This window comes from Haplochromis burtoni, unplaced genomic scaffold (assembly GCF_018398535.1).
Source record: "Haplochromis burtoni strain Fernald_Lab_line unplaced genomic scaffold, NCSU_Asbu1 Contig_66, whole genome shotgun sequence".
Classification (NCBI taxonomy): Eukaryota; Metazoa; Chordata; class Actinopteri; order Cichliformes; family Cichlidae; genus Haplochromis; species Haplochromis burtoni.
The window spans coordinates 1,487,707-1,514,126 of record NW_024582427.1 but is presented as its reverse complement, the minus strand read 5'-3'; the positions used below and the strand labels follow the sequence as shown (position 1 = coordinate 1,514,126).

Genomic DNA, 26,420 nt, shown 5'->3' with positions numbered 1-26,420 from the left:
GAAAAAGAAAGATCACGAGGGAGGCAGACGTGACACAAAATAAGACTGACACAGACGAGGGAGGGAGAGATAAGGGAAGAGAGAGGAGGTGGAGAAAATAAAAAGAGGAGAAAACAGCTTTCCTAAGCCAGCCAGGAGGAGAGTGCCAGCTGTGTTTATCTGACCTTTGACCTGAAGGCCACTCCAATCTCTACAAGACCTCAGTCTGACTAGCAGGCGTACACAGACACACTCTCATGTATCTCACAGCAGCACGGCTGCAAACAATGGATTACTGGAGCACTACTTTACCTGATTAAAACAGAGCAAAGGTTAGATCCACTGACTGAGCATGAAACATCGTTCATGAAAAGCACACCTGCAGGAAAACTACATTTTGCCTTCACAGCAGCACTAGACCATCCGGTGTATTTACATCTCTCAGATTGGACTAATTTTAAAGATATAATGCTATTATCCCAAATACATACAAACAATAAACAGTTATATTAAAGAATTATATTTATATTTTATATTTACTTTGTTTGTTTGTTTGCTTGTTTTAATCAATTTTAAATCATACTTTTTATTTGTTTTTGTTTCTAATGTCTCTGTAAAGCACTTTGAACCACGTTGTTGTTGAATTGTGCTATACAAATAAACTTGCCTTGCCTTATATTATGTTTTAATAGGTTAGATCATAGGAAAGCCTGAGAAACTCTGACGTTTAATCAAACACTGCTTCCTTCACCTACATATAAAGAATCAGTGGCATCCTGATAATTCCAGACTTAAACAGGATTATTTTTCAGACATGACAAAACTTCCTCACAGACATAAGAGATGTTGCACAAACGTTTCTTTCAACCTGAGTAGTATCAATCAGACTGAGTAAACTGACTTATACATGAAAATAGCTTGAGTATGAAAGAGCTGAATTGTTTTAATTATACCAAAATATTGAATTTAAATGATGCTGTAATAAATAAGATTCTTTAAATTAAGGGTTTCACAGAACATCAGTCTAGTGTTCACAAAGCAGGGTCTAAATAAGTGTGAAGTGGACAAAAACTGAAGGAGGGTACTTTTTGTTTTTTGTTTTTTGCTTTTTGTGCCAGAAGACAAGAGCTGCTCCCTAATCCTGCAGCCCTGGCCTCTGGCAATAAGTTTCTCTCACAGGCCAGACACACACAGATACACACCTACACACAACGCGTAGCCCAGATCAAAGCTCAAAAGCCTCCCCAGACCCCTCCAAACTCCAAATTTGTCTCTGGGTTTCCACATCGTGCCTCTTTTTGTTGCTCTTCACAATTAATTTGTGTTTATCCCGTTTCTTGCGTATGAACCTCATCCATCCCCAAATGTCTAATGTGTTGTCTCACCATGTTCCCTCTCTTTCAGATCCACATCTTTCTCTGTCCCCGTGAAATATGTGCAGCTGGATTTAGCTTCTTCCTCCTCAGCACTCAACTCAGCAACCCAGGAGAGAGAAAGAGAAGCAGCTGGTTTGACACAACAGGAGGAAAGGATAGATGGATGGAGAGGGGGAAGGGGTAGAATAGAGGGCTATGGATGTAGATAGGAAGAGAGATATAGGGAGTGGGAGATAGAGATATATGGCAGAGCGTGACTAAGGAAGAGTGGGAGAAGGATGAAAGCAATGACTACAGAAGGGAAGGGGAGCGATGTGAAGGTAAATTTGTTCCCAGTATCTTAAGAATTATGTCCATGTTGTACCAATCCTTAATATTTACATCCAACATTCACATCAAATGAAGGAATTTATACAGTGAGGCAGAAAGTAAGAGTTTAGATGTTAAAACATAACCAAAAATCGCATCGCACCCACAAGTGGAGCGATGTAACAGCAGCATAACTTCTAGTGTAATAACATATGTTTCAATATAAATATGGCTTTTAAAAATTTACAAACCAACACATTTAAACATGACCAAATAATATAATTAACTTGTATAGAGCAATCTACATCTATCTTTATCCAATGACAAACCACCAGGATCCTGTAGTGCACTCACTTCCTATTAAAGTTCCACAGTTCTGCCACCTACTCACCAAAATCCAAATTATTTCCAAGCTCAGAGAGCAAATCACCAGGCTATAAACTCTTTACCACTCATTGCCACACTGTTATTGCCAAATTATTCCAGGCCTAAACCAACCCTGTTTCCCGCACTAAAGATCAGGGGATTAAGCATTTCTTAAATCTCTTTCAAACACAGGCTACAACTGTTAAGTTCACCAAAATACGCATTTAACCTTCAGTTACCATTAACCACTTTTTACATATTAAAAAACAGCCTGTAACACTTACATACAACTGAAGAAAAAAAAACGTATAAAATAAAAGAAACTTGCAAAATGTAAGGCTTAATGCTGTTTGTTGTTAGGCAATATTAGTCCAATTATACATGCAGTGGCCACTTTATTAGTTATAGGTTCCTTAATGGATTAACAGTGGTTTGAAAAAGTGTTTCCCTCCTTTCTGATTTACTATTGTTTAGTCACACTGTAATGTTTCAGATCATCAAACAAATTTTAACATACATAAAACAAAAAGCAGTTTTTAAATGATGATTTCATTGATTAAGGGAGAAAGGTTCCAAATAAGTAACTGCCCCCCTTGTTAAATAATGAATGGACTGTGATTAACCACATTTTTTTGGAAAGCTGAGTTCAGCTTTACTAAACACACTCAAAAAAATTAAATCAAGAAATGATTTCATTTTGGGTCAAGGAGGCTAAAAATTCTCAAAAAGCAACACATCCAAACAAACACCTGAGAAACAAAGTGACTGACAATCTGCAAAAGTTTACAAAGCCTAATAAGGCAGTGTGGTTCATTTCTAGCGCCATTATATACAAATGGAGAAAGCTTGGAACAGTGGTGAAGCTTCACAGGAGCGACCAAAATTAGCACATCGACAACTCATCTAGGAGGTTACAAAGAACCCAGAAAGAGATATGTTGATCTTAATGAAGTTATTGTTACTTTGAAATATGTATAAGTGTTATTAAAGAAAGCATTACGTATTACAACATTCAGCCATTAATCTAACACAGCTCAGGTCATTCCAAGTGCTATTAATTGCTGGATGCTGAAGGACATTTCAACTTAGATTTTCATAGAATTGATACTAGAGATAATTTTTTTTTTCAAAAGTCCCTCTTTGTGTACACACTGCTGAAAGAAGACATGCACACGACACAAAGGTTTCCATTGTGCAAACAGCCCTGTGTAGTAATGTGACCAAAAACCTGAAAAACTGCCAACCGCTCTGCTCACTGTGAAAAGTAACTTGGCAAAACAAGCTCGATCATTGTATGCGTCTTTTATTGGGATTCTCCCCTTCACTAAGAAAGACACTCAACATTAAGTTCAATTCAGTTAAGATACGCTCCATTTCATCTAAATGCCAGTATTACTGAAGATCACAAATACATAGGATTCGGCTTCTCTAATCATGGAGGGTGAAGACTGAGTGAAGCACTAAAGCACAGAGCCAAAGTTCAGGAACTTTGCTACTAGGCTTCAGTCATCCACCTGCACCAATTACACAATCATTCACATGCTACCTTCTCATTGCAAATAAAAGAACCGAACAACAAGGGGCATAAAACATGACTTTTTTCACCATTAAACGTGGCAGAATTTGCAGTAAATTGATGGTTGAAAACCTTAAACCTTAAAGTTTTATGTTTCATTACAAAATTTTGCACTCTACAAATAGGTACGCATTGCTGTTAATCGGTTGGATAACTTTTTTACCTTCAGAACTGCTTTATTTCTTTGTGCCATGTATTCAACCAGATACTGGGGAAAAAATTCTGATATTTTTGTCCCAAGCTGCTCTACTGGATTGAAATCTGAGGCTTGTGGAAGCCATTTGAGTAACTCATGACAGAAAATGTTAAAGAAATGCTCAGTTTAAGATCTATTATCGATATTGATTTCAATTCAATTCAATTCCATTCAATTTTATTCATATAGCGCCAAATCACAACAACAGTCGCCTCAAGGCGCTTTATATTGTAAGGTAGACCCTACAATAATATATTCAGAGAAAAAAAACAACAATCATATAACCCCTTGTGACCAATCACTTTGGCAACAGTGGGAAGGAAAAACTCCCTTTTAACAGGAAGAAACCTCCGGCAGAACCAGGCTCAGGGAGTTGACCTGAGTAAAACCACTGCAGCACAGTACCTGTAATACCTACTGCTTGCTCTAATTGGTCTAATAGGATATTATGGTCGACAATATTGAACGCTGCACTGAGGTCTAGCAGGACAAGCACAGATATGAGTCCACTGTCAGAGGCCATAAGAAGATCATTTGTAACCTTCACTAAAGCTGTTTCTGTGCTGTGATGAGCTCTGAAACCTGACTGAAACTCTTCAAATAAGCCGTTCCTCTGCAGATGATCTGTTAGCAGTTTGACAACTACTTTTTCAAGGATTTTTGATATGAAAGGCAGGTTGGAGATTGGCCTATAATTAGCTAAGACTGCTGGGTCTATGCTTTTTGAGTAAAGGTTTAACTACAGCCAGCTTGAAGGCCTGTGGTACATAGCCGATTATTAGAGATATACTGATCATATTTAAGATTGAAGCATTAATTAGTGTTAGGACTTCTTTGAGCAGTTTTGTAGGAATGGGGTCTAAAAGACACGTTGATGGTGTGGAGGAAGTAATTATTGAAGTTAACTCAGAAAGATCAATTGGAGAAAAAGACTCTACATAAATATAAATGGTACTAAGAGTAGCTGTAGATAATATTACATCTGTGAGATGATTATGGGTATTTTTTTTCTCTTATGGTTAAAATTTATTTGTGAAGAAGTTCATGAAGTATTACTGGTTAACGTTAAAGGGATGGTTGGCTCAACAGTGCTCTGACTTTTTGTCAGCCTGGCTACAGTGCTGAAGAGAAACCTGGGGTTGTTCTTATTTTCTTCCATCAGTGACGAGTAGTAAGATGTTCTGGCTTTGCGGACGGCTTTCTTATAAAGCATCACACTATTTCTCCAGGCTAAATGATGATCTTCTAAATTTGTGACACACCATTTCCTCTCCAGCTTACGAGTCATCTGCTTTAGGCTGCGTTTTTGAGAATTATACCACGGAGTCAGGTACTTCTGATTTGAGGCCTTAGTTTTCACAGGAGCTACAGTATCCAGAGTCGTACGTAGTGAGGAGGTAAAATTATTAACAAGATAATCGACCTCTGTTGGAGTAGTGTTCAGGTAGCTGCTTTGTGTTGATACAAGGCATCTAAGATGACAATAGTGGGTGGATTATATTCTTAAACTTTGTTACAGCACTTTCAAAAAGACATCTACTGTGATTAAGTCTACTCCCCACTGATGTGTAATCAATTATTGTAAATGTTACTAGGAAATGATCAGACAGGAGAGGGTTTTCAGGAAACACTGTTAAATTTTCAGTTTCTATTCCATATGTTAAAACAAGATCTAGAGTGTGATTAAAGTGGTGGGTGGGTTCTTTTACATTTTGAGAGAAGCCAATTGAGTCTAATAACAGATTAAATGCCATGTTGACGCTGTCATTTTTAGCATCTTTAGCATTTTGAGATTGAGATCGATTTATTATCTTTATTCAGTTGACTTGCATCACAAGAAATTCAATGATGAAAAATAAAGTAAATAACACACCAAAAGGGTGTAGGGCGAAGCTACAGCTTATATAACACCGAGCCCAATACAACAATCATCACGTAACATTAAAGAAATTAAATGAACTATATCTTTAAATCTGGGTATAGATACCCCAGTAACAGAATGACACTTCTAATTGATGCCAACCTTGGGGTATTCAAAAATACAATTTCCTATTGATTTGCTTTCATTATGATTTTGAACAGCTTGTTGATATTAAGTGGTAACTGTCTATTATATGCTTTGTACATAATTTGAATTATGATCTACAAAATCTTTGAGTTTCAGTATATTTAACTGAATAAATAATGGATTTGTTGACTCTTGATAGGGTTTTTTGTTATCACTCTTATGGATTTTTGGCAAAACTTGATGTTTGTCTTGTGTTTCCACACACCTCAGTAAGTCCACAGTAAACAGTAAGTCATATATGGAACAATACGTGAAGTAATTTTTGACATAAGAATTTTCACTTTGTACAGTACTGGAATAGATTTAGGCATTTTAGCTTTGGCATAACTTATATGCAATTTCTGTTAGATTTGTTATCAACACTAACTCCCACAAATTCAGGTTAAAGAACTTTCGGCTTTGTTCATTTTCATTTTCATTCATTTATTTTCCCTTTTCCAAGGCAAAGGGACAATTTATTAGACTCAAGCCATTTTTAAACAATCAGTAGACCTACTGATTTCCAAGGTGTTTCAATTTTCCCAGCAACAAAACAGTTGGGTCATGAACAAATAAAATACACTTCAGAAACCTGGAAAACAAATAATGCAAACAACAATGGTCCAAATACATAACCCTGTGGCACCCCATACATTACCCTTAATGAACCAGAATCTGTGTTATTTATATATGCATATTGATAAATGTCATCTAAATAGCCAATCATACACAAGTCCTGCTTAATTTGCTTAAAGGTTGTGATTAAAAGTATCAAATGCTCCTTGTAGAGCCAAAACACCTCAACGGTGTGTTCCTTTCTGTCTGACTGTAAAATCAAAACTCATCAAAGCGTGAAACATTTTTTAAACCTTCTACTATCCAGTGGTAAGCCTGTTTGAACTGTAGCCTCAGTTTCCTATTCTGACCTGACAGGAGTGGCAACCACTGTGGTCTTCTGCAGCTGTAGATCGTTTCAAGGTTTAATGTGCTGTGTGTTAAGAGATGCTCTTCTGCACACCTTATTTGCTACAAGTGGTTATTTGAGTTAACATCAAAACAGTCTGATGCACATACTCCAGAGGATAAAGATCTCTGGCATTTTCTCCCACAGAACTGCTGCTCACTGCATATTTTCTATTTTTCTCAGTTTTTTTCAGCACTTTCTCAAATACTCAGACCAGCCTATCTGACACCAACAACAACAAAGTCACTTTAATCACTGTCATCGGAAACTTGATTTGAACTTCAGCTGGTCATCTCCAACATGTCTACAAGCCTAAATACAATGAGTTGCTGCTATGTGATTGGCTGATTAGATATTAGAGTTAATGAGCTGTTTGACGTGTACACCTTATGAAGTGACCAGCGAGTATATGTAATAAGGTCAGTCAGAAAAATATCTGTGCCCATATCTTTCAGTCGCAAAACTATGACTGTGCTGCTTTGCTAAAAACAAACTGTAGTTTTTTGGGTTTTTTAAATTAACATCAAAAGAGGGCCATTGCAGAACCTTTTCATTCTGACCCAAGAGTTAATGCATCAGGACCCCCAAAGTCAATAAAGTTATTTTCAAGGAAATTTAAATGAAAAATAAAAAAATAAATAGAATTAAATATTGTCAGTCTATTTGAAGATTTCAGATATAATCTAGTCTGGATCAGAGTAATAGATTAGTTGACTATCTGTATCTGAACGACTGTTCTTGAGCCACAGCTGTGGATTAAATCAGTATGATATTTAACAACTGCTATTTGCAGATGTTGCCACATGTTCATGTTTAACACACCTAAACAAGAAGATCTGAGTCTATATGTTCACAATTGAAATAAACTAATAACCTCTGGACATGTATTTGTTACATATAGTGAAAATCCATGGCACTGTTTCTTGCGATATATGCCTGCTTGCTTGTGTACGTGACATTTCTCACATGCACATAAGAGACTGAATAAGAGCTTGTAAAGTGCAGATATCAAAAACACTGAACCAAAAGACAGAAAGCAATGTCAGATAAGTGCCTCCAAAATTCAGATTTAAGCTCAGTGTAGACAACAGCTTTTAGAGCTGCTGCCAACAACAACTATCAATGCCGAAGAGGAAAGAATTCCAACCGTTCAACAATATACATTCCATTTCAAAAAAGAGGACACACAGCATCACAGACACAGGCCTGAATGAAAGAAAAAGCAAAGATCTCTGGGATTATAACATTTAACTCATCCTCACTCACCACAGATGGGAACACTGGCTGAACATTAGCAGTCTACATTCATCTTTCACATCATTTAATCACACCTATACTTAACATATTAATTTGGCATTTGAGGATTAGTTTAGTAAATTACAGTGGCGACTGTTGATTTCTATGATAGATCGAGTGCTTTGGGTTTTAGCACACCCGCTCTAGGAATGAGTCACAGCATTATACTTCTCAGACTGAGACAAACAGAGATTATTGGGCTTACCTACTGCCACACAGGTAGACACTCTGTCAAACGCATATTCACAACACACAGACACACACACACACACACAGACAGCAGCTAAAGCCTTAAGATACACACAGTTAAGCACAAGCACCGAACACATGAAAATGGATCCAGCACTGTTGCAATCCCTTTGAACTGCTGCTCAATTTTGCAAGAAAACTTGTTTAATGTTTTACCTCTTAGAATTGAAAGCGCCATTTCAGTTTAAGGGTTATTTCCCCCTTTTGAAAAGAGCCCTTAAGTCACTTCAGAAGATGCATTGTGAAAATTTTGTCGTTGCCTCTTATTCATATAAAAAACATTTAGCAACTTTGTGGTTTCCATGGATCTTGGGAAAGAGGTTCGTTGAAACCACTGGATTCTGCTGAAATGAACCAGGAAAGACTTTATACACGGTAAACCCAGAAGAGTTCGACCATAAGCAAACACGGATATCATGATTTTTGTTATATAAATTGTTTTTAAGACCACAGATTATTTATTAATCACCAGAAAGACTCTATTATTTTTAGCCCCATAGCTATTTAATGAGCCATATATGTATGCTTAAATTTATTTTTCCAGCAAATACTTTTAGTACATTAGTCATTTTTATATTGGAATAGCTGATTTTCATATTCATAATTCTACTTAAAAAACCTTAAAAAGTTTCAACCAAATTTTGTTCTTTTAAGAAAAAGACGCTGGATCCACAATCTAAGTCACATAAGGAGCTGCAAAAGTTCTTTAAAGCTTTGGGGTTTTTTTTAATGCATAGCTCAAATAATAACCTTTGACAAAACTGTTGAGAACAAAATGTAACCGATTAGGGGGTTTCCGATGAGTAATGTCTTCAACATTATTTCCCCATTTAAAAGCAGTACTCAGCATCCCATTGAACCCTGCTCAGGGAACTTTTAGCGATGATGTCGTTTGAATGTTGCTGAGCCTACAGCATACGTAACGACAAAACAAAAAGTCTCTGTGGAATAATACCACTTTTTTTACTGCAGAAATTTTGATTCGTCATAGCAGGAAAAGAACAAGTGTAAATAACTGACTTCCTTTTAAATGAAGCCGTTTTAAGGGCTGTGCGTATAAGCTCACTGGTATTGCCGACATTAAAAAAATGTTTTTATGCCGTGGAAAACATTAAATGTCAAGAACAGGTTTTTTTTTAAACAAACATTACATTGAGCTTGTTGAAGTAGAAATATATATTTTTTATTATAATTTAATATTCACACCAGTAATAAATCTTTAAGGTTTTATAAGGCTTGCATGTGTCATAGTGTCCAATTTTGATTTCTGGATATGACTGGATACCAGTCAGATGAAAACATTTTAAAGGTTATGTATATAAGCTCACAGATATTGTCACCATTAAAAACATGTGGTTTCACCCTTTTTGTGCTTTTTGTGCTGTGAAAAAAGTCATATGGCAAGAACACAATAATAATTATTATTATATGTATAGATACGTATAATCTTAACTCCAGTAATAAATGTTTATGTGGTTTTATAGTTTTTTTAGACTTGCATCTGGCTCTGTTGGATTATGATACCTGCTTACTTGTAATTTTCCTATTATGTTATAGGCAAAAATGCCTGCTTTAATGAGTAAATCATACTATTACATATAAGTCCTTTGAGTAAAAATATGAGTAAAATTTAAGCATTTCTTATTTATTATGTTCTGATTTCTTTTCCATATGTACAAAGCTGTCACAACTCACAAACTAAATTTGAAAAGCACAGATTTATATCCAGTTCAATTTAAAAAGGCATTTCATTTAGTTACAATTAAATTTATTCCAAAAAAGAAAAGATCAACATTTTTACATTAAAAGCTGAAATAAAATAGTTTGTTCTTGTAATGTGTGTCAATTACTTGTACATGATAGGTAAAATAATAAAATAAAATAATATTTTTTTAATAATTTAAAATAATTAGATTCATTTTAATCACTTTTTTGTTAAACATATTGCTGCATTTAATATAGTATCGATTTTTTTCTGTCTAAATTTCCACTGTGTGCAAGGAGAACTTAACATTTGATCATAGCAGATGAACAGAACAAGGATTTGTTTGTTGTTTTATTGCCAAAACAATTTTTCACTTATTGATGAACTACTTTAAAAGATGGGTTTTTGATGTGAAGGCTGGATGTCTTCTTCAATGTTTTTCCGCCCAAGGACATGCTATGTGTTGCATAAGCTAAGTCTCTTAAAAGCTTTAAAAAAGAAAAAAATAATGGACCTGATGTTAATTTTGATTGATTGATTTATCCTTTTTCATGTCAAATAGTTCCCAGAAAAATGCAATTTTGATCATTATTTCCACTATGTGTTCATGTTGCTATATACCATTGGCGACAATAACTCACAGGCAGGACCTCATAATAAATGCATGTCTTAAATGACAAATTGCAACACTTACATTGCATATAGATGGAAACAAAGAAGCACAGACACACAAACACACAATGCTAACCCTAAACCCAATTCCTCAGCCCTCTACTGCGTATTTTGTCTGCTCCTCCTGAAAAACTCATTAGTCACACGTATTTACATTTGTACACAAATCCGCCCAGCAACAAACACAACAGGAGCTGTGGGCTGTCCTTGCATGTGCAATTCACATGCATTCATGTAACAGGCCATTCAAAAAAACCTTATGTGTACAATTACACGGTCAGAAACACGTGAGAAAGTATAGATGGATGGACACACTTATAGACGATCATTTCAGCATGAGCACACTCTTAGGAAATTGTACTACACAATTGGGGAAAATGCACACACACTGGCAACACTGGTGGTCCTGCTTGCAAAGAGCTAAAGCTCCTTTTTTTTGTCTCTCGTGGGAGGCCCAGACAAAAGCAACAAACTGACAGGTAAACAAGCAGTCATGTTTGGGCAGACCTACCTGAGTAAAGCTCTCACCCTTCTCAGCCTCTCCCATCACACCCTCCTCCCACTGTCAGGAGCTCCATCCAGTGGTTTTATCTTCCCAATGCCCCTGCCTGGGTCTACGATTCATGTCTGAAACCTCATCTGCCTAGCCTTTAACTTCGTACCTTGATGCAATCCATAGCTCTGAAGGAAAACAGAGCTCTCAACTGAAACTGTTAAGGTGCTACACGTGAGATGCCTCGCAAGTGACGTAACAAAAGCAGCCATATTGAGCTCCGCAGCTCTCCAACTGATTGCATTTACAATTGCAAAACTTTTGAACAAAATATGTTCCAGCCATCCTACGTGTTAATCTGCAGACATGCAGAAAGTTGTGTTAGTGGGTATAAACGCAGTGCAAAGGTTTTTATGTTTTTCATCATTTAACAGCTTCAGTGTGTAAAGAACATTACAACATTTTTACTAATAAGAACCTACCAGAAAAAATATTTGACTATATATCCCCATTGCTCAAAAAACTGCAGGCATACAGCTATGATTTGAAAAGAAGGACACTGAAATTGTAGTGGCTGCACATATTCTGATGGATGCAATATAGTATAATACACTATGATGCCCACATCTATCAGCATAACACCACTAGGCTATGGCTCTAAATGTAGGCCTGCATTTTCATAATGCATTAATTTGGTCCAACATTCTGGTTCGGAAAAGAGACGATGCTTAGCACTGCTGTGTCTGTGCACAGTACATCATAATTCAAAATATTCACTTTTATTGTAAAACTAGAAAATGAAATCGTATTATTATATCACAGATTCCTCTGAAAGTAGCCGTGTCAGCTGACTCTCTACCTAAAATCACTCAGAATCTATGTAAAGAACTGCCATGACTGCTTCACGTTTCATTTTGCAGACTTGTGTTAACAAGTTAACTTATGTGTAAATGTTTTTCTAAAATACAAAATACCTCAGGGCTTGGATTTACATACTTAACATGACTCCTAAGAGAATCAACAGTTCCAGTATCATGTTCACTGTGCAGATTGGGGCAAAGATGTTTAATCTTACAAGCTACAACAAAACAAAAAAATGAAGACATTTTTAACAAGACAGAACAACAGCTGAGGCATTAACCATTTTTCTGGGCAGCGTGAGTCGCTCTGAATGGTCTTGTTTAGTCAAAGCTGGTAATAAAAGTCAAATGTCAAAAAATAGCTTAAAATCCATATTGAAATCAGAGAATTTGTAACAGATTTAATATATAGATATATAAAGCACTTTTAGATGCTATAATATGAATTTGGCATGGCACATTGTCGATTCAATGTCTTTCCTACCCAACAATAAGGTTTTAATTGCAATGCTGAATTGTGTAAAAATCTTTTCCAATAAATTCAAACCAAAAATAACATATCACCAATCTTCATCGTTTGCATTGCAACATGTTTAAAAATGCCACGAAACCCTGTATGTTTGTCAGTTTCGACATGGAAACTGAACATGCGTCACACTAATTGACAAATATTGATCAAACCAAGTAACCAGGCCATTAGGACAGTGACATTTTGTTTGATAAGTGTATTATACACTGCTATTTTAAGTGCACAGAGATGAACACACATACACACATGCAGACACACACACACTCAGGCAGCAAATCCCTGTCAACTTCAGCCTTTCCAAACAATTCAAAACATTTGGGAATAAAGTCGAGCAGCGTAAGACAAGAGTCTAACAAAAGCCACCCACACCTGTTTTATCACTGGAGTGTGTTTCTGGTGTTTTCCCTCCAACTAAACATTGGAAACGGGTTTGCTCTTTTTGCACAGCAGATGTTAGACAAGGGGAAAACCACGACCACAAGGACAGAGAGGGAGGAAGAGGCTAATAGTTCCAAAACAAACTGAGTGAACTGAATGAATAATGTATTTAGAAATTTTGTACAAAGACCCTGCTAAAAGATAAATGATCAGCGAGAAAAGGTTTTCTCACCTAATTATTTAACACTTTTTTAGCTAGCTAAGAATGAACAAGTTGCTTTCAAATGATTAGAATAGATTTCATTTTAAAAAGTAAATCCTTTTCAATTTTAAAAAGGACTAAAACACACACACACACAACACAACACAATCTTTTACTGCCACAAATGTAGCTAGTCTAATGTTAGCCATTTTCATATCCCATAACTGAATTGGTTTGCTAAGTTTTATACTCTTATCCATTTCTCCCTCTGTTATGTTATGACATCTAAACATCTAAACACTCTTGTTTCCTGCTCAGTTAGTACCAAAACCAAATTAAAATCGCCAAGGATATGTCATAAAAATATTTTAACTTTTTTTTAAGTGGGACTTCATTTACTTAAGCTACTTAATTTTATGTTCAAATTGTCACCAATATGTACAGAGGAGTCTGGAGAGAGTTACATCAGTGAGTGCCTACAGCCATCTGTAAATCATCCGTAAGGCTTTGTCATGGTTTGTGGCTACATTTCAACCAGTGGTGGATCTTGTTGAAAAAGGGTAAAATTATAAACACAGACAAGCACCATCGGATTGCAGCCAACATCCAAAGCAGAGCTTTGGATTTCCTTCAAGAAACTGGCCTTTTGCCTTTCCACGTTTCAATAAATCACAGATTACCGGTATGCATTGATTGATTGACGGATGGATTAATGGACGGACCATCCTTAATCGAAAGTGCTACCATAAGCATTTAGAAAAGACTATGTTGGGGAAATTTCTCCAAATTTAACAAGAATGTTCACTTTGATTTAAAGGTGACGATGGGTTTAATGTCAAAGAACACAACGATCTCACAAAACACATTTTTGCCTGTTGCATAAGGATTCATAATCTTCATAGAAAAAAGTCTAGCACAAGGATAAAATGATGATGATGCAAAAAGTCAAAGGTCAAGGGTCATATTTCAAATTATATTGTCACAGAATGGCATAGATATAAGCTGTAAGTGGACACAAGCATACAACAGAGACATGGTAAGTCTAGTTTAGTGGTAACTCTTTTAAAAGAAACAAAAATATGTTTATATATATATATATATATAATGGAGACATTAAATTGGAAGAAGTCAACATAAAAGTGTGTCTCTCTGAGAAAGTGAAAAATGGCCCATTTTGTTATTTTGTTAGAGACATTTTTGCATCTCAACATATTAAAATCTGCTCATCTGCTCAGCTTGGTGTCTGCACATGCTTGGTTTATTTAAATATATAGTATGCACGGTGCAGCACAGGGGTCATAGGTTATTTTTTTATTGGAATCTTCATGATCAGATAAAACTAACAGAGCGAAAGAAGAGATGAACTCTGCGTCACACAGGCAGCCATGTGAATCTGCTGTTGCGTGTGCTGCTCTGGGAAAATGCATTTTACCGACTGAAGATAACCAGAGTCCCAGCAGTTCATCCTCCTACTCCTCCTCCCTATTTAACCTGGGCTGCTGGGTCAGGCTACTGTGTGTATGTGCTGGTATTAGCGCATGTATATACCTGTGTTGATCTATACCTGTGTTTGTGCATCTGGCTCGGCGGTGTGCATGGGAAAGAACGAGGGCAAAATACAGAGAAACCCATTAAAGGATGAATGCTTTACACAATATTTGCGCCTAAAAATCAAGAAGTACAGCAAATTTTAATCACCAAAGAAGGGATTGTGGTGCTGTTTCATATGCCTTAATATTTATAAAGAATCAGTTTTATCCCTCATAATCAAAACACTTTACAAAGAGAACAGCCAGACCTATACTGCTTTCACAGAGTAAAGGCTCAGCATTTGAGTCTTTGATTGATGAACTAAGAAAGGTTTTTATTTCTCCGCAAATATGTTGCTGCTTTAAATAGAAGTCTTCTAAGGAATCTCCAGCCTCCCTGCACCTTTCTTGGCCTTTTTAATGACAGTGTTTTTGTGATTTTTATCAGAAACCAGAACGTGAGAAGGAGCTAAAGTGCTTCTTGCTAAAGACTCTCGTGTAGGACTTTAAAACACCAGATACTGTTTTATCTGGCAATCAAGATAAAACTGCCAGAGTGAGTTCACTGCTCCAGCTATTCCCACTCTCCATTCCCATACCTGGATCATGTAGAATTCCCAGAGAAGGGCAGTAAATTGTCCAGCGGGGAGACGTTGTCCTCTCCCTCCTGAATACCTTTCACCCTGAGAAAACGAGACAAGAATGGAGGCATGTTGAGTTTCACCCATGTGTCCTTTCTGAAAAACACATACATCACTTTTCGTTTTTTTCTTCTTTTTTTTTCCATGGGAGGCCTGAGGTGGAGTAGCGGTTGCGTGTGTTCATGTAAATATCTGCTTGAATGCATTCAGTCCATGACTTTTTCAGGTCCACCACCTACTATATAGAGATGAATGGGGAGTGCGGTACTTTCAGAGAAATTAAATATGTGGTTGACCTTTTGTTGATGGACAAACATTACTGAGGCTCCAGAGCAAATATGAAGGAGGCGGATTCAACCTCTTGTTCAGTTTGCAACGTTTACTCGCTGCAGAGAAGTTCAAACCTCGCCAAGAACATGTCAGCACCTCTGGCTAATGTGCAGGATGTGATATTTATGTATTGGCATCTCAGAAAGAATTAAATCCGCAAGGCGATGCTGTGGTCAATTCAGGGTTTGTTATCAGCTCTCTAAAAGCTGAGGTGTAAGTCAGTGCACCATATGGATGACTGGCAGACTCATTTTTACCGGTGCAGGGGGAGTCATTTGCAATATTTACTGCTTAACCAAGTAAATGTCGGCACCTTTAATGTGACAGTGCCGTAGCAGGTAATGCTATTATCATATTTCAAGTACAAAACAGACCAAACCCATAAAAAGCGGGATATCTAACAAATGGAAGGCTATTCTTTAAAGTTAAACTTTAAAGATTTTGTCCATTAATCAGAAGGGATATATTCCTAAACATATCATCAATATTTTCACATTAAAGAAATTCTTTAAAGATGAAAAATCTTGGTTATTTGACATAACAAGAACACAGGAAGTCACTGCAGCCACCTGAGAATGATAATGTCCTGTGCATTACTCAGCGTGACAAAGGTGCAAAGAAACTGAATCAGCAGAAAAGCTCTAAAGTGGTTTGTGATCAGGTTTTTTTACACATTCACTTCATTTGATCCCAACTATTAATCACTGAGATCTCTCCTCACACCATCTCAGTGAAAAAAATTTCAGAATTAGCATCACGCGGTCTGGCAGAACTCTGAGCCTAGTTCTGCCAGAGGTTTCTTCCTTCCCACTGTCGCCAAGTGTTTAGTCATCTGATTGCTGGAGTTTTTTCTATATTATTTGACGGCCTTTACTTGATAATATAAAGTGCTTTGAGGTGACTTGTTGTGATCTGGCACATCATGAATAAAACTGAATCAAATACCTATCTTCACCATGAGACTGAAATAACACAAGATTAGAAGACACCCAATCTGATCTGGGAGCATCATGGGACATAAGGACACCTGGGCTACCTTAATTAACCCCCTGCAATGTTTTGACATGTAGTTGTAAAGAGACATCTCTCTCATGGAGTGAGGTCCATATGTGGTCCACAATGGCCAAAGCTATTCTAGTAGCATATGATAGTTTACATAGTTCTCTGTCCAAAGAACTATGCAAAGATTTGCAGTGAGTCATGACATGATGCCGAACATCCCGTGAGAACTGTGTTTACTTATATGACGCTTTGGCCAGTTTGTCTTTTCTATTCTGCCGTAGCTGGACAAACTTGTCTTTGAAAAATGTTCCTCACCCTACTGGCAGAGCGAGTACAGGAACATTTGGATTCAGATGTATAAATTAGCATACAGCCTAGTCAGTAAATGAGCTCAAAGCTGCAGTTATCCATATATCTGTGGGTCCATGCACTTAAACCTTTACCCCTTGGAGCTCAACTAGGAGTAAGCCTTGAAGCACTTTTCCGAACTGAGCTGTTTCAGGCCTGCTTATACAACAAAATTACTAGGTTTGCATAGTGAACATGGTCCCTGCCTGTGCAGCTACCTGTGGAAAAAACCCAGAAACTACCATCTTTATTGATATATATTGAAGAGGCAAAACTCATCACACAGGCGAGGTCATCAGATGCCATCTTTATGGGGGAAAGAGTTAACGTGCAGCTGTGCGAGTATCTCAGTTTGCATGTGTGTGTGTCAGTCTGTGCACATGCACACAGAAGTGTGTTTATAACTGTTTACACTCTCCGGCTTTGCTCAGCCTGGTTCCTCCGAGCAAGCAGGTACACCAACAGGCAGGGAGTCCATGGCAGCCTCTCAATCATGTCTCCCTCCTTTTTGTTTCTCTTTTTGTTTCTCTCCTTCGCTCTTGTGTGACGGCCCACAACGTCGCCCCGGCCTGCATACCTTTTCAGCGCTCGTGAAGCGAGACTACTAATGCACTTGCTGCTCTCTTTGCCGCCTCATCGGCCCACACTGAGCTGCAAACTCCCGTGACAGCACAGGAGGCTCACTTTGTTTCATGTTTGCCCAAAAATTTTTTCAATATGTATTTTTGGGACCGGTGATGTTTGCATAATAAATCTTTGTGTCAGTGGAATACAAAGAGAGCTATAGGTCAAAACCTGGGTGGGTCACACTCTCTCTCTTTTTCCTCATTAACTCTCCTCTACTTTCTATTCTCTTTCTTAGCCAATTTGTTTTTCCAGCCTGCTGTCAGTAGGTTTATATAGGCATGGTGCAGAGGCTGGAACTGTCTCTTTTAACAGTTCTCATTCTCCATGTATCGTTATTACACGTGGCCAGGTACAGTAAGCTGGAGGAGTATTTGCAGAGATGCACAACATGAAACAGCGAATCATGCTATGAACATTTTTCTGCCGTATGACTCAAATACAAAGCAAGACTGAACATTAGCTGTTTCAGTGTTCCAGAAAAATCCATCATCAACCTGAGTAAGCTTCGGGCTCTTTGACTAAAGCCAAAAACAACTTATTTAGAAATTACCCGTCAATTACACTTCCATTATGTTTAAACTGATTTTTTTTGAGATGGCCAAAATAATTTTTCCTAATATTGTGCATGATGCGGTGAAGTTGAGTGGACCAGCAAAGAGTGAAGTCACGGTAATGTGCCTTAAATGGTGGGAAACCAAAGAAAAAATGAGGAAGTGGAGAAGCACTGACTGACATGCACTGTAGAGATAGAGATCAGCCCAACACCTGGCTAAAGCTGTATTTTTTTTTTAAGTAGCAGAGTACCAGAGTTCATTCTCTTTAAAACAAATTCTTTCAGTGTGTTAGTGGTTTAAAAACTGTTTGTGAGGTTTCTATATAAAAATACTTCATTAAAATAGAATTCAAGTTTAAGAAATATGCTTCTATATAAAAGCTATGATTTTTTTTTAATGCATTGGCCTTGTTGCACAATGCCAGGCTCAGATTATGAGAGTTTTGGATTGAACATTTAGCAACAATCCACCCCTAATTAGATTTCCGACACTGGCCTTTACACTCTCATGAGTCACTGGACTCCAAGGAGGCTGTGTATATTTTTAAGCAGTAAAAGGTACTAACACAATTTTTCCTTTAATGTTCAATATGAGGAATAAGTACAAAATTATGTAAAATTTAATTTAACAAAGTTTGAATGTTTCCTTGTTTATGTTTTAACATTCTGGCATATATGTGGTACAGTGGTGCAGAAGTTGACACTTTCACCACACACTGAGGTTAGAACCTTGCCCTCCTGGACTCGTGGTCACTAAAAGTAGAAAAATGACATGTATGCCAGTCCATTTCAACCAGTAAACTAAAACTTTTTTGAAAAACACAGTTGCACAAATAACTAGCCTCTGATATGTGTATGACCACAGTGTGCACCACCCCACTGGGAAGCCTTTATACCACAATAAGGCTACATTAAAGTAGGCTAATTTCTATTTTGAGAGTGCCAGTGGTCATCCCAGATTATCTGGTAACCTCCCAAACTGCTTGCTTGCATGCTGATAGTATCAGCTGCGACAAAGACAAATCTGAGACCCATAATATCAAAGGGAATATAAGCGACCATACTGTTGGCAGTCAAAGTCTTACCTTGAATAGACAACTTGTGCTGACAGTGTCTATCCAACCACTTTGTTGTCAGTTTAACCTTGTGTTTTTCCACCTCACTGCAAAGTAATGCTGCTACAACCACAGCCTCCATCTTTGTTTACATCTACGCCCCCATGACATCACGTGAGGTCGTGCGTGTTGTCCTCTGACAAGATGACGATTATAATTTCCTGCAGTGTGGATGTTATTCTATTATTGCCAAAGTCACTTTGAGTGAGAGTAGAATATCTGTCAAGTTTCTCCTTACATGTGTGACCTGGCCCGATTTCCAAATAGTTTAGTGTTTTAAAACTTCTGTTATCTGATCCTGGCATTACTGATAACTGGAACATCGAGCAGTTGACAGTACACAAAGGTATGAAATACTATACTGTTTGTAATCTTGTATTTGTTGTCATTTTCTGTGCAAAAACTGAGCGGTTAAAGGCGCTATCACATAAACTGTATATAAAAGATGGCCAAAGTCACGCACTGGTTTGCAAACTCCTTTTAAGGGGTTTTCCTAATTTTATTTTCTTTATTTATTAGTTATTTATGTTTTTGATTTGTTTGGGGGAGGGGGGGGGGTTGCACCTGAGGTGACCATATATGGACAACAGAGTGGACTGCTGTTATGGAGTTATCAGCTAATGCTAAGTGCCATAGAAAGTTGGCATTGACTGTGTGAATTCATGGCAAACAGAAGGATGTCTGCTAAAAAGTCTTAATATACAGGCTCCTTAGAGTACCGCATGGTCGGCCACATTGTTCCTGAAATAATTACATAAAAAGTGATGTAAAAGGGCTTGAAGCTCAGCAGACATCTACCAGCTATACTCACCTGTCCTGGTATCCAACTGTCAATCAAAGCGGCCACAGCCCTAAAAATGCAAACTTGAATTAGATTAACACATTTTAAATGGACAGGTCATAAAAACGCCTTTGCTTCCATACTACTGTGGTTTCAAAGGGATGAAGTAGCTATTAAAACAAAAATCTGTTTTTCTACCAGGTTAAAAAAATGTTTAATGTGTCGTGCTGCAAATGTTTTAGCATGGGAGCCAGCTTCAAGTGGCCATTCCACGAACTGTGATTTTGGCACTTCTCATTGTACTCACTGTTCAACAATGTCTTGGCAACTTCACCCAAGCAAAGCCTCACAGAAGCAGCATTTTTCAGAATAAGAGCTCTAAAAGCCCCACTGTATACTCAAATGAGGCACATAACAGATGAATGTGGAGTTTTTAGCAGCTAAAGATATATATATTTCAACGCTGACTGAAATGAAAACATGGATGAGGATTCTGGGTTTGAAAAGTGAAACCAATACACAATTGGCTTAAATCTGCATTCTTTCCAATTTGTCAGCAGGCAGCAACTCCTGTGGTTGCAAAAAGAAGCCAGATTATACAGATATTTATAAAAATAAAAAGATTGCACCCTCCCTCGATTTAGTTGAACACATGATGGTATTCATTTCTAAATTGTGGTTTCCATTTGAGTCAAAAAGGAGGATAAAGTAGAGTATGCTTTACAAGTCACTACCATCCAAGTGTGCAGTGCTTTCAGTCAGATCAGCCTGTCACTCATCACAGCCGGTTTTAAAAACCAAGATGGTGATGGCTATGCTTCCTACATAAGTTGGTAGTGAGAGAATGAATATCAGACTGCCCAAATGCAGGGCTCTAAATGAGCAATCGTGGTTTTCTCTAATAGTTTATTTTGTAAAGTAGTTCATCATATCAATTTTAGAGGCGATGATAAGTTGGCACTGTGTTCAACTTATTTCTGCTACACACAAGTGGATAAGTAAATTAAATACTTGAGGTTTATTCTGTCAAGCAAATAAACTGCCATAGTGAGAAAACCCATCAAAAATCAGTTAAATCATCTGAATGTGAAGCACCAAAGTTCAGCCACTTTCCTGCAAATCCGACAGTCAAAACCCTGTAACCAGAGCAGCCACATGACCTCGAGGTTTTTATTGTCCCTCGCTGGTGACAGAATCAGACTGAGAGGGGGAAAAGTGGGCAGACAGTTTTCCTCGACGAGCCAGAGCCTGGAGTGAAAGCGGGTGAGAGTACAGCGAACTTAGTGGGACGAAGCAGGACAACGCTATCCCATACACAGCAGAGTGCTATAAGCCACCACCATAAATCTCAGATCTCGTCCACAGCTAAGCTTTTTCAGTGCTGTGTGCTGCTCCAGAGGCCAGAATCCAGATGTTGGAGAAAGAGATAGTAAATAAAACAATCTATCAAAACTGAAAACGGGGGAAAAATAGGATTTTTTTCATGTAGCTGATATTAAAAAGCACAAATTCTCTACCTGTTTTAAATCATTATCAAATTAAATAGCATACACAGCAACAGGCAGACATAGAGAAACTCCCTCAGTGAGTGAAATCAGTATGTTAATCCCATTTGGGATAACAGATATTATAGCACCACTGGTCCATTGTAGCTCAAGGTGTTCCTGAATAAAAAACAGGCCTGCTCCTCTGGATTAGTTTTTATCATTTATGGTGCACGTGGATTGGAGGGATAAACAGATATGGAAGCCTCATTGTGGAACAAATATCTGAGGCTTAACATCTTATCGTCCAGAACATGGCGATGGCTTATTGTTTAAGACTCTTTGCCTCTGGACATGAACTCCTGCTGGATGCTGATGATCTCTTGTGTCAATGCTGCTACTGCACGTTTCTCAACTTTCAGCTGGCTTGATGAATAAAATGTAATAAGAGAGCACTGAGAGATGTGCAGCTACTGCGTGAAGTTTTTTGTTTTGTTTTGTATTTGAGCAGCTGGAATCGAATGCCAACTTAGACCTATAAACTGGAAATAAAGGATGGACTTTAATGGCTTCCATTGGTTAGTGAAGCCTTACATCGAGTGTTTACAGAGGGATAATACACGCTTATATTGTGGTGACTTGTCAGTAACAATGTACATAATCAGTATACCCTGAATTCTCCGTGGCTCCGCTTGGCTTTGCTTTTCAGACCTGGAAGCTCTATCTGTCTTTTATATCGTTTATAATTTAACAATTTATGCATAGAACAAACAGAATTACTCAGTTTCATAGCTGAAATTATGGTGTCAAGTCAGTTGAAGGAAATTAGGTCAGTGTGGTCGGCTGCTACAGATATTACTCCAAATACTGGAAAATGGGGTTCACGCAGCTAACCTGTTGCAGCTATGTCATCCAATCAACATGCACAATAACTCAATTCAGCTTTGATTTTGTCCTGTCTTCCTCCCCTCGGCAGTTGGCTGCTCCTCCCTGAGCCCGGTTCCTTCGGGGTCAACCTTCAAGATTAATAAAGTTTTATTGAATTGAATTGAATTCTATCGAAGGGTTCTTCCTGTTAAAAGGGAGTTTTTCCTTCTCACTGTCATCAAGTGCTTGCTCAAGAAGGTCGTCTGATTGTTGGGGCTTTCTCTGTATCATTATAGGATTTCTACCTTACAATATAAAGTACCTTAAGGCAACTGCTGTTGCGATTTGGTGCAATAGAAATTAAATGTCCTTTTATTATTGTAGCTAAAAAACAATCACACGTATTCAGCTGATCGTTTTCAGATTTTTGTTTTACAGTACTAATTTGTTATTAAAGTCAGTCTGTCAGATATAAAAAGCATGAATGAAATAAGATGAGTAAATCTTATTGCTTTATATAATAAAGAAGTGAAACTCTGTCACTCTGGTGCTGAGTAAGGCTCTCCAGGTCAGCCGGTTTTAGTTTAGCCAGTGAAACATTACAACAAAAGGAAATATCACTTAGTCAGCATTAAGTTTATGCTCAGATGAAAAACTGGAAGCTGGACGTCCGATTCTCATCAGCACTAAGCCCGAGAGAGCTGCCGAGTTTGGACAGAGTGGAAAAAGGGAATGATGCCTCCTCTTGAAAAGATGATCTATGCAACAGACCTGTTTATGTTAGTAATCTCCAAGCCCAGTGTAATCAAAACATCACTAATTTCACTGCCGATTGGAAACTGTGACATCTGTGTTTTCAACACACTTCAAGGGGGACTTCTTCAAAGGGGGGGGGGAAAGGCAACTGGGAAGCATCCATTCCTTATAATAACCCTAGTGATGAGAGGATGACTTCATCCTTGTCCACTTAAATGTTTTGAAGAGGATATATCCACAGTAGTGGAAACTTTATGCAGTAAATACCTCGGCATTGCTTGCTGAGAGTGTGTATAACAGGCTGTCGTGTGTCCGTCTGAGCATCTGGGCAGGCTGGCTGGTTGGGTGTTTAGCTTGTTGACATGCCGGCAGATTCTCCAGCTCTGCTCTGAGTTAGAAGGTGGGCTATGATGTTACAAAAGGTTTTCCATCCCGTCGAGCAGCCTGGCGTCAAGCTTGCAAGACCTTCCTGATTGATTCTACAGAGTCTGGATTGCACGTGGTGCAAAAGCACTTCTATAAGCCTCGCTCAGCGGAAATGGGCCTTAATGCAACCAGCACTGCTTTACTATGATCATCAGGGATGTGGCCATTGTTGAGCGTCACTGCTGAAAAGGCCACAGTGAAGAGAAAAACACAAAAATGGGAGCTTTTTCTTTTCTTTCTGTTTTTTTGTGGGCTTGGCGAGAGCAAAAGAAGACAATAAATATAAAATGTGCAATGCTTGGTGTGTGTGTGTGTGTGTGTGTGTGTGTGTGTGTGTGTGTGTGTGTGTGTGTGTGTGTGTTAAATGTATCCCAAACACACAAATTCACCCTTCCGACTTCTCCAAAAAGCAATCTGGCATTTTGTGCACTCTGGGCTTGTTTTTTTCCACCTCTCAAACTTGGATTAGCCCTTGTGTTATTTAGGAATAACTATTTACGCTGCAGAGGTGACCATCAGACAGCTCCTGGCCACAGATACACACCTTCTCCCCCTTCGCACATACACTCTTAACAGCCCTAACAATCCCTCCACCTATTTGCACAGGAGAGAAGAGGCCACTGCCTCACCTTCAGGGTACTACTTAACTCTTCGAGTAACTCGTGGAGTAATCACAGCATTCTCCTGCCAGCCTACTGCCTAATTAGAGTGTGTGTGTGTGTGTGTGTGTGTGTGTGTGTGTGTGTGTGTGTGTGTGTGTGTGTGTGTGTGTGTGTGCGCGCGAGACAGAGAGTAAAAGACTCATTATTTAGCATCCCAGGTCTCACAGGTTGACAATTACACATGCTTATAGAGTATTATTACTATTTTTTGGATACAATTTCATACGAAGTAGCTGGAGTCAGTATTGGAGTCTAAAGGAGCCATAACACATTTACTTTGTTGCTCCAGTCAAGCAGAAATTTTACATGTCTGAGGCATAAAGTTGGTTTAACTGCAAACTTTTAATTCACATTAAAATATATGAAATATATTTTAATTGTTATTATTGTCTTTTACCATAATAAACTTGATTGTGACAGTAATATCCAGCAAAAAGTGGCTCCTGATTCTAAGCACAAGCACCTCCTGGCAGTAAATGATTATGGTACAAATTGTCTGGCTTTTCTGCAGTTTCGGGTCTGTGGATTCCTTAGTATCTCCTGCATGCACAGGATAAATATTAACATGACCAGATACAGCCTTCCCTGTCTCCAAGAGGCACCTTGGGAAGCAGGTCTCTCCGAGTCCTAAAGGGAGGCCTGCAGCTCGCCTTTAATCCCTCCGGGATCCCTCTCTCAGAGCTGGGCTTTGCTTTGTGCGCAGCTCTTGGCCGAGTTAAAAAGGAAAGTGTAAGGGTGGGACAAATTTCGCACTTTCTCCCATGTCTCAGGCCAAAAGAAGGAGCTTGTAAATTGAGTATGTGAAGCTGGAAATACTCCCTGCCACACGAACTCTGCGGTGGTTCAGTGGTGGGGCCGGCTGTGTGCGTGGGCTGCACAATCTTGGCTGCGGACGCTTGAAATCCGGCCTGAAAGTGTGTTTTGTCCCAAGGATCAACTATCTAGCAAAGACAATTAGGACTTGTAATAACTTTTCAGTCACTCATTTTTCTTTTAAAATAAATTTCTTTTAGGGTTTTTTTTTTATTGTATTTTCTTTGTTTTATTTTCATTCGTGGCCTAATCGGTGATGCAGTCCTTCCACGGCTACGGTGGAACTACTCTAATCTCTGTCTGTGTTTCTTGTGGCCTTCGCTGTTACTTTGCGTCTCTCTTCATGCTTTTTGTCCGTTGATACAGCAACGCTGCAGAGTTTACCCGACCTAAATCTTCCGTTTATTTGCTTTTGCAACAGTTGTTTTGTTGGCATGGCGTTTTTACTCTATTTCTCGCTCTCTCTGCAACCGCTCACGGACACACAAAGGCCTGAATGGCTTCGTCTTCCTTTTACAGAAAACATTAGCCTAATTATTTCCCCTTTTTAGGGCGCAAACGCTTGTTCACAGCTCGGTCATATTTCCTCCATTTAAAACCTCAGACCATTTTTAATGGGATAATCGAATGTTTTACTTTGAAGGACAAAACAAATCTGGACCCTGCGTGCAAAAATGAACAATTAGTCGTTAAATAATCATCTGCTAACAGAGAGGTTCACAATGGTCAGACGGCTTATTGTTTGCCGACCCGGTTCATTATCGAAGAGGAAAATACGGCCAGTGCGTAACCACGCAAAAGCCTGATGCCAACTTATAGAAATAAAATGCTGTCGCCTGTGTCAGCAAAATATTGGGATCTTTTCGTGCTTGAAAAACAACTTAAGTCATTACATTAAAATTAATTAATTAATTAATTAACCTATGTGTTACACAAAACTTTAAGATGTGTGGTTGTGTGTGATTTACCGTTTTTGGTTTTTTAAATTTATTTAAACTGTGATAAATAAATAAACAAATAAATATTTATCTTTATCTTTATATGTATACACACACACACACACACACACACATATATATATATGTCTACATATAACAGAATGTGCGTCTTCTTTTATGTGAATTCTTCAAAATACATTTTTTTCTTTCCTCAAGCTGATGGTCATCGGTGTGAGGACAAACACCCTCTGATGAAAATCAAGAAAACTCTTCTCACCTTTTTTTTTTACTCCGAAACTGTCCTTCGTCAACGCCACACACACACACACCAAATGGGTTTATTATTATTAC

General features: G+C 38.1%; 1 long non-coding RNA gene across 1 annotated transcript in view; it reads right to left on the bottom strand.

Moving 5' to 3' along the window:
- The window catches only part of LOC121814610, a 73,205-nt gene extending 53,782 nt beyond the window's left edge, over nucleotides 1-19,423 (bottom strand). Inside the window, exons 1-2 of the long non-coding RNA XR_006054472.1 lie at nucleotides 19,313-19,423; nucleotides 15,326-15,409 (exon numbers count right to left, since the gene is read on the bottom strand). This is a non-coding gene — a long non-coding RNA (uncharacterized LOC121814610). The remainder of the gene's footprint in view (nucleotides 1-15,325; nucleotides 15,410-19,312) is intronic.
- Nucleotides 19,424-26,420: the final 6,997 nt, after the last annotated feature.